The sequence below is a fragment of the Gossypium hirsutum genome, chromosome A01 (assembly GCF_007990345.1).
Source record: "Gossypium hirsutum isolate 1008001.06 chromosome A01, Gossypium_hirsutum_v2.1, whole genome shotgun sequence".
NCBI lineage: Eukaryota > Viridiplantae > Streptophyta > Magnoliopsida > Malvales > Malvaceae > Gossypium > Gossypium hirsutum.
This window is the reverse complement of record NC_053424.1, coordinates 102730240-102738315: the sequence shown is the minus strand read 5'-3', so window position 1 is coordinate 102738315 and position 8076 is coordinate 102730240.

Here is an 8076-nt window from a genome sequence, read left to right as displayed (position 1 = left end):
CCACTCATTCTTGATCTAAATTAATAATTTCACTCAATTTATTAATTTAGATAGTAAGACAATTTATTTTATGCAATTTAGTCATTTTTGAAATTTTTAGGAAAATACCTTTAATATTTTACTTTTATTCAATTTAGTCCCCAAGCCTAAAACACGCAAATTAACCATTTTTATTACAAACTCATGCCAACCAAATATTGATAGAATCCATTTCAGCCCTTTTTTGCAAAAATTTCATATCAAGTCCTTGAACATTACTATTTTAACAATTTAGTCCCTAATTAGCAAATTCATCAAAAATCATTTAAAAAATACTTTTAAATACTAACCAACACTTCAAATTTATCATTTAACATCTAAATTAACAAATATTTGTCAATGGAAATATTCAAAATATTTAACAATTTCTGTAACACCCCTTACCCATACCTGAGACCGGGATAAGGTACGAGACGTTACCAGACACATACTCTGACACTTTCAGAAAATACGGGTTTAAAATTTCGTTCTATTTTAAAACTGATCAAAAACATCATAGTATCCCCTATTACGGACCTACAAGGTCCAAAACATCATTAAAAGTGATCCGGGACTAAACCAAGAACTATAGAAAATTTTAGTAAAATTCCTAGGGTTATGCCTCACATGCCCGTGTAGAGGCAAAGCACACGCTCGTGTGCCCCACTTGTGTTGAATTATTTGGATTTATTTTCATTTCAATCCTATAGGGGTTTTCACACGGCCAAGCACACGTCCGTGTCCCTCACATGGCCCAGGCACGTCCGTGTCATTACCCATGTCTGAAAACCCGGACATTCTGTTTATGACGTCATCATTCATTTTGAGGCACACGGTACACACGGCCGTGTCTCTGCCCGTGTGTTTATTACCATGCAAACTGACCTAAAATTTTAGGTGCAGGGGACACACGGCCAAATAACACGCCTATAGGGGCTGACCGTGTGTCACACACGGCCTAGACACGTGCTCGTGTGTCTACCCGTGTGGACCTTTTTATGGCTATTTTCCAAGTCTTTGGTCACCCTCTATCATCCATGCACACTTATAGACTTCAATGGTATTTAACATGGCCTAATTATACTCTTAAACAACCTTAGCATAACTCATTGCATGTTAACCTCATCTCATCGGTTTAGTACATGCTAAATTATTCTTTTTGTATTCGGGATTAACATAGCACATTTTACATTTTACACTTAGGCCATATTATAACCATGTACCATTATATGCTATGTCCACTCTCAAATTATTAGGTCCCATTTCAAGCATCCATCCATGATAAACCTCTTATCATATCTCATGAAACATTTAAACATAAACATGCATCATTAGTAGGTTTACAACCTACATCAATATGAGCCATATCTCATGGCTATATACAAAAGAATGAGTATACCATTTAAGCCCTTACATTGGCTAGCTAAATGACATATATAAAAAAATAACCAAAAACCCTATACATGCCATTAAACAAAATAAAAGTATCTATATACCAAAGTGGGACAAGTCGATAGTGTGTTGATTCTCCAACAGTCTTCCAATCTTCACGAGTCCACAAGCTCTGTAAGAGTAAGAAAAGAGAAGGGGGTAAGCATTTATATGCTTAGTGAGTCTGGATATCTGGAAAGTAAACTTACCGGTTTATTTAACATACAACAATATTAGGCAATAATTCCAACAAGTATGAAATAGTTTCCCTATCACATGCACTCAATCATCAAGTTAGTCTCATAACAATGCTTCATATCATTAGTCTTAGATGAGCTCATCAATTTAATATTTCCATTTCTATTTCTCATGTTAGTCCCGTTGAATTTCTCAGAAATCTCAATGGATAGTCCATTTACCGTTAAGTCATACAAGTGATCATCTCAAGTACGCACTCCCGTGAACCTTACATCTTATGGCGGGATTATCAGTCCAAGCTAAATCCCCCGTAGTAATAACTCATAGAGCAATATTGGGACCATTCCAAGCTAAACCTTTTAACTCCAATTGCTCTCATAAGCCCAGATCTGAATTGCTAGTCCAGGCTAAATTCAGTCCTCAATCGGATTACCCGTTCGGGCTAAATCCTTAATACACCCATATTCTTTGGGAGGCTCGATCACTCAAGGAACACCCATTCGGGCTAAATCATTTCTATTTTGAGACCATCGGATTACCTGTCTGGGCTAAATCCTTTTCTGCAACACATGCAAGATCTCATGTCATGTAAGCCATAATTTATCCATCGGATTTCCCTTTCTATTTCAACTGGGATATTTATCGTCTTTTCATTTATACTATCATATTTCATGGATTATCATGCAATGAATATAAAAAGTTATCATACATTCAAGAATATGCATTTTAAGTATATTAAAAGTTTACTTTAGGTTATACGAACTTACTTGGTAGTTATTTCAGATTCGTGTCTCGACTATTCTGAAACCTTTTGTTTTCCATGGTCGACCTCCGGAATTGGTTCCTCGGGGTCTATATAAGTAAAAATGAATTATTAATACCTCACATTGTTCATTTCCAGCCTAAAACTCATCCTAGGGCAAATTGACCATTTTGGCCCTAACCTTTCACACTTTTACAAATTAGTCCCTAGGCTCGTATAATGAAATGCATGAAATTTCTTGAATACCCAAGCCTAGAAAAATACTTTTCATGCTTATGCCAGCCCATATTTTCTTCTATTTCACATTTCTACCCCACATTTTATGCCTTTTACAATTAGGTCCCTTTTTGGTGTTTTTATGAGAAATCACTTAGAAAAAGATATTTATCTAACATCTAGCTTTCATAACCCTCCATAAATCATCAAAGAACAACCATATCATGCATGGGTCAAATTTATAACATGAACCGTAGCTTGAAATATGGGTAGAAATGGATAGAGCATGTTACGAGGGTTTCAAAAATACGAAGAACATTAAAAACGGGGCTAGGGAACACTTACTATTGAGCTTGAAATGTTGGAAAACCCTAGCTATGAAGACCCCTTCAAATTTGGTAGCATGGAGAAGAAAATGATTGGATTTTTGCTTGAATTTCCCTTTTTATTATATTAATTAACCAAATAACCAAAATGCCTTTCCTTACTAACCTTTCCAAATTTTCCATGCATGCCCATTTTTGTCCAAAAACTTAGAAATTACGTAAATTACTCTTTAAGGACCTCTAATTAAAATTCCAAAGCAATTTCATACAAATTTCTTCTAGAATCCAAGTTTTCCAATTTATTCAAGTTGGTCCCTAATTTCCAATTGGACACCTTACACATAGAATTTCTTCATGAAACTTTAACACATGCTTATCTTTATATCCTAAACCTCATAGTGATCATAAAATAATTATTTTAATGTCAGATTTGTGGTCCTAAAATGACTATTCTGACTAGGCCCTAATTCGGGATGTTACAATTTCAAAAATAAAGGCACGGTTTAGCTGGACCTAGTTACAACGATTTCAAAAACATAAAATTTATTAAAAACGGGTGAAAATGGCTTACCATGCATGAATTGAAGCATAACCAAACCTTGGTTCCTCTTGCCATGATGTTTCGGTGATGAACATATCAAATGGAGAATAAAACCTTTTGTTTTCTTATTTTATTAACTTATATTTCTTTATTTTATCTTTATCTTTTAATAATAATGTTATAACATATAAATCACATATAAAATTAAAATAAAATAAAGCTTTAATCGTCCACCAACTTAAGAATGGGTAATTTACACATTAAGGCCATCTAATTACAATTCTTTAATCAATTAACACCTTTAAACTAATAGTGATTGACATTTTCAACTTTTTCAATTTAGTCCATTTTACTTAATTAACTATCGAAACATTAATATTTCTTAATGAAAATTTAATACAACTTTAATAACACTCTTGTTTTATAGAAATGAGGTCCCGATACCTTATTTTTTAAAATCACTTAACTTTAGGTCCACCATTTTGATTGAAGACGTTGAAAATTTCTCGTCTTCGGATTCGGAATCCATTGAGCTGAGCATTTCAGGCATGAGTTTTTTTGTATTCCTTCTTGGTCTTGGCTTGAGCTACCATTCCACTAGCTGTTAATTTTGCTTGAAGGAATTTTGTTGTGGTGTAACACCCTTAAACCGTATCTGACGTCAGACGTCAGAATAGGGTTTCAAAGTATTATCAAAACATTCAAAACATTATTCAGATAATTCCTATAAATTACTATTCATCTACCGAGATCATTCAAAATGTCCCTTAATTGGACCCTCGAGGCTTAATACGAGCACTAGAATCAAGTTGGGACTTAATCAGAAACTCATAAAACTATTTGCAATATTTCAAAAATTTTCCATGGTGTAGGGCTCACATGCCCGTGTAGAATAAGGACACGCTTGTGTGGTCGGCCCGTGTACTACATACGCCCATGTCCCTAAATTTTAAGGCATGAAGAAAATAAAGCCATTTCCTAGCCTCATTTGTCACCCAAAACTTACCATTTTCCTACACCAAAACTCACAAGCATATATCCACCAATCCAACATCATATTCACATAAATTAATCCATTAATCATGTGGTATTATCTCATTAATCAAAGGATATAAACTTACTCTTATCATAAACTTACATGCTAACATAATTCCAACAAACTAACACATAATAAGCACTTATGTGATTACCAAAATATTACTTCAAAACTAGTCAAACTTAGACCACCACTAGCCACTCCAACGGCTAGATTACAAAACAAAAGTTAGAAGCCATCATCGGCCAAAAAATCTTATACATGCCATTATACAAAAACGAGATTTCTATTTCTCCCAAAATGAGATAGTGGATAGTGTGATGATTGCTTCGATCGACTTCCAATCTTCGCAAGCTTTGAGCACTATAAAACAGGGAAAATTAAACGAAGTAAGCATTTTATGCTTAGTAAGTTCGTATAACAAAAAATAAACTTATCGACCATATTTATTAAAACAAGCATACATAAATTTACATTCCATCATTTTTGGGTAAGTTACCTAAACACATACACTTACTCAACAAGTTAGTCACATAGTCTCATATGAATATCAAATGAACATAGATGAGCTCATCACATTACAAGCTTCCATTAATTTCACCTTTTCACACTTCAAGAGTCATTTCTATTGAACTATTGAAATCTTGACGGATGTTCAGGTAATATACACATGTGCAAAAGTACCCATTAGGGTACATAATAAAAAGGCACACTCTTGACCTGTACATTTTACAGTAGGATTACCAGTCGAGGCTGAATCCTATCCGTAGCATATGCTCTAGAGAGCTTAATATGGATTACCCATATGGGCTAAATCCAATTTATAACCTAAGCTCAAGAGGGCTTACATTAGAATTACCTATCCGGGCTAAATTCTATCTGCAACATATGCACTATTATTCTTAACCCATCGAAATTCAACATTCAACCGGAACATGACAATTTGTCCATTTCTCATAACTTATGACTATTTCATTACGTATATCATCTCATACATATCAACACAATCATACAATTCAATTCAAGCATATTAATATACATATTTAAGTTACACGAACTTATCTTGAAAATGGTTCGTATTTGAATTTCAATTAATCCAAAACCTTTTTCTTTCCTCGATCTAGCTTCGTGGTTGGTCTTTCCGGATATATATGGCTAAATTTAACTATTAATCTATCACATTTCATATACATTTGCACCCTATTACATCTTAGGAAAAATTACCATTTTGCCCATATAATTTTTCATAAATTTCAATTTCGTCCCTAGGCCGAGAAGATGAAATTATGAAATTTAACCCTCTTTCCAAGCCTAGCCAAAATTTATGTATTACACTTACAGCACATACAGTTCACAAAATTCAAATTTTTCCATGCGTTTTACCACTTTTTCATTTTAGTCCCTAAATCAAGTTTTCATCAAAAATTGCTTTGTAAAAGTTGTTTATCTATGAATAACTTTTCATTTTCTACTATAAATTTCAAATTTTCAGCATATTCATCCATGACCCGTATTTCATACCTTGATAACTTATCAAATAAATCTCTTAAATAGGAAGATTAGGCTATCCTGATTCCAAAAATATAGAAACTACTAAAAAAAGGGACTTGATTTCATACCTTATTGAGCTTGAAAATTTTTCTTCCTCTCTCCTAGGGTTTCCATAGAAAAATTTGGGAAGATGATATGAAATTGGATGATTTTTTTCTTTTTAATTAATTATCATCTATTAATTTTATTGATTTCCAATTTAGTCCTTACCCTTTCCTAATTTTTCCATGGATGAGTCATTAAAATATCTACTAAATACTCTTCAATGGTCTAATTACCATATAAGGACCTTAAGATTTTTGGTCACACCCAAAATGGGCTGTTACAACTCTTCCTCATAGTATCCTCCAACTCCCAAGTAGCTTCTTCTAATCCATGCCGTTGCCAGAGAACTTTTACCAATGCCACCTTTTTAGTTCTTAGCTCTTTCATTTCATATGCTAGTAATTTAATTGGTTCCTCATTGTAAGTCATATCAAGCTGAATCTCAACTTTCGTTGGAGTAATAACATGTGAAGGATGCGATCGATATCTTCGTAGCATGGGCACATGAAATAAATTATGAATTTTATCAAGCTCCGGTGGTAATGCTAACTGATATGCAACAGGCCCGATTCTTTCAATGATCTCATATGGCCCGATGAATCGTGGACTTAGTTTTTTTTACGGTCAAATCAAAAAACTTTCTTCCAAGGTGACACTTTCAAGAATACTTTATCACCAACCTAAAATTCTATCTCTTTCCGCTTTAAATAGACATAAGTGTAACAGCCCGGTTTAGACCCTAGTCGGAACAGTGATTTTGGGACCACAAATCTGAGTCAAAAAATATTTTAATATCATTTTCTGTGTTTACAACATTATATGTGATATGTATGAAAATTTCGTGTGAAAATTTTATCGTTTGTGTGCTCGATATTATCAAAAGACTTAATTGCGCAAAATACAAAAGTTGCATTCTAATTGATAAAGGTGTCTATTTGTTATGGCTTATTAAATGAAAAGTTCTGATGTTGTAATTAGACCCTTATTTGTGATTATGGACATTTATGGACATCCATTATAAGTTTTTAAGGTTTATTCATGAAGGTTATAATAGTAATTTGGTTATTATTGTATATTAAACAAAACAAAATGAAATTAAATTCCATTATCATCATCCATAACCAATTAGTGAAGAGAAAAGAAAGCTTTTTCATTCAACTAGGGTTCGGCTATTATTCATCTTAATTAAGGTATGATTTTTTTTATCAATTTTTGATGATTTCTATGTTTTTGAGATCGTTGCTTCGTGTTTTAGCTAGCCTATGCTTTAATTTTTGAAATTGATGATGAATTTGGGACTTTCCATTGTTGATAGCTTGATTATTTTTGTGTTTGATGATGAAAAATAAATATATGTTGTTAGATTGTCATGTTTAATTAAGTTATTTTTAGTAAAAATGCCTATTAGGATTAAATTGTGAATTTTGTAAATTGAGGGGTCAAAATATGAAATAAATGGGCTGCTAGGCACCTTAGTAAAATCCAGCTATGCTTGGGTGTGGTGAAATTCTGAATATTTTATGTTTTGTGAAATAGGGACTAAATTGTGAAAAATGTGAAATCTTTGGGGCAAAAGTGTAATTGGCCCATTTATGTGTTTATGGATGAATTTGAATGAATATATGATTAAAAAAGTAAAATTTATATTAAGTTATATCAAGAAAAGAGGAAATCAGATTTGAATCGGGGGAAATCAAAAGTTGAATAGCCGTTCTGGTCCGTTCAACTCTGTACGAGGTAAGTTCATAAGTAAATAATTGTTGTTAAATTCATATGAAAGTGTATTTAATTGTGCTGAATTAAATTTTAGTAATTATATATGTGTATGCCGAATTGATATAAGTATATGAGAAGTAACTATAAGCTTGAAACGATCGAATTACAACATCCGAATTTCCCGTACGAACCATAGGAATAGTTAGGATACATATGTCATGACATAGGAATCCAA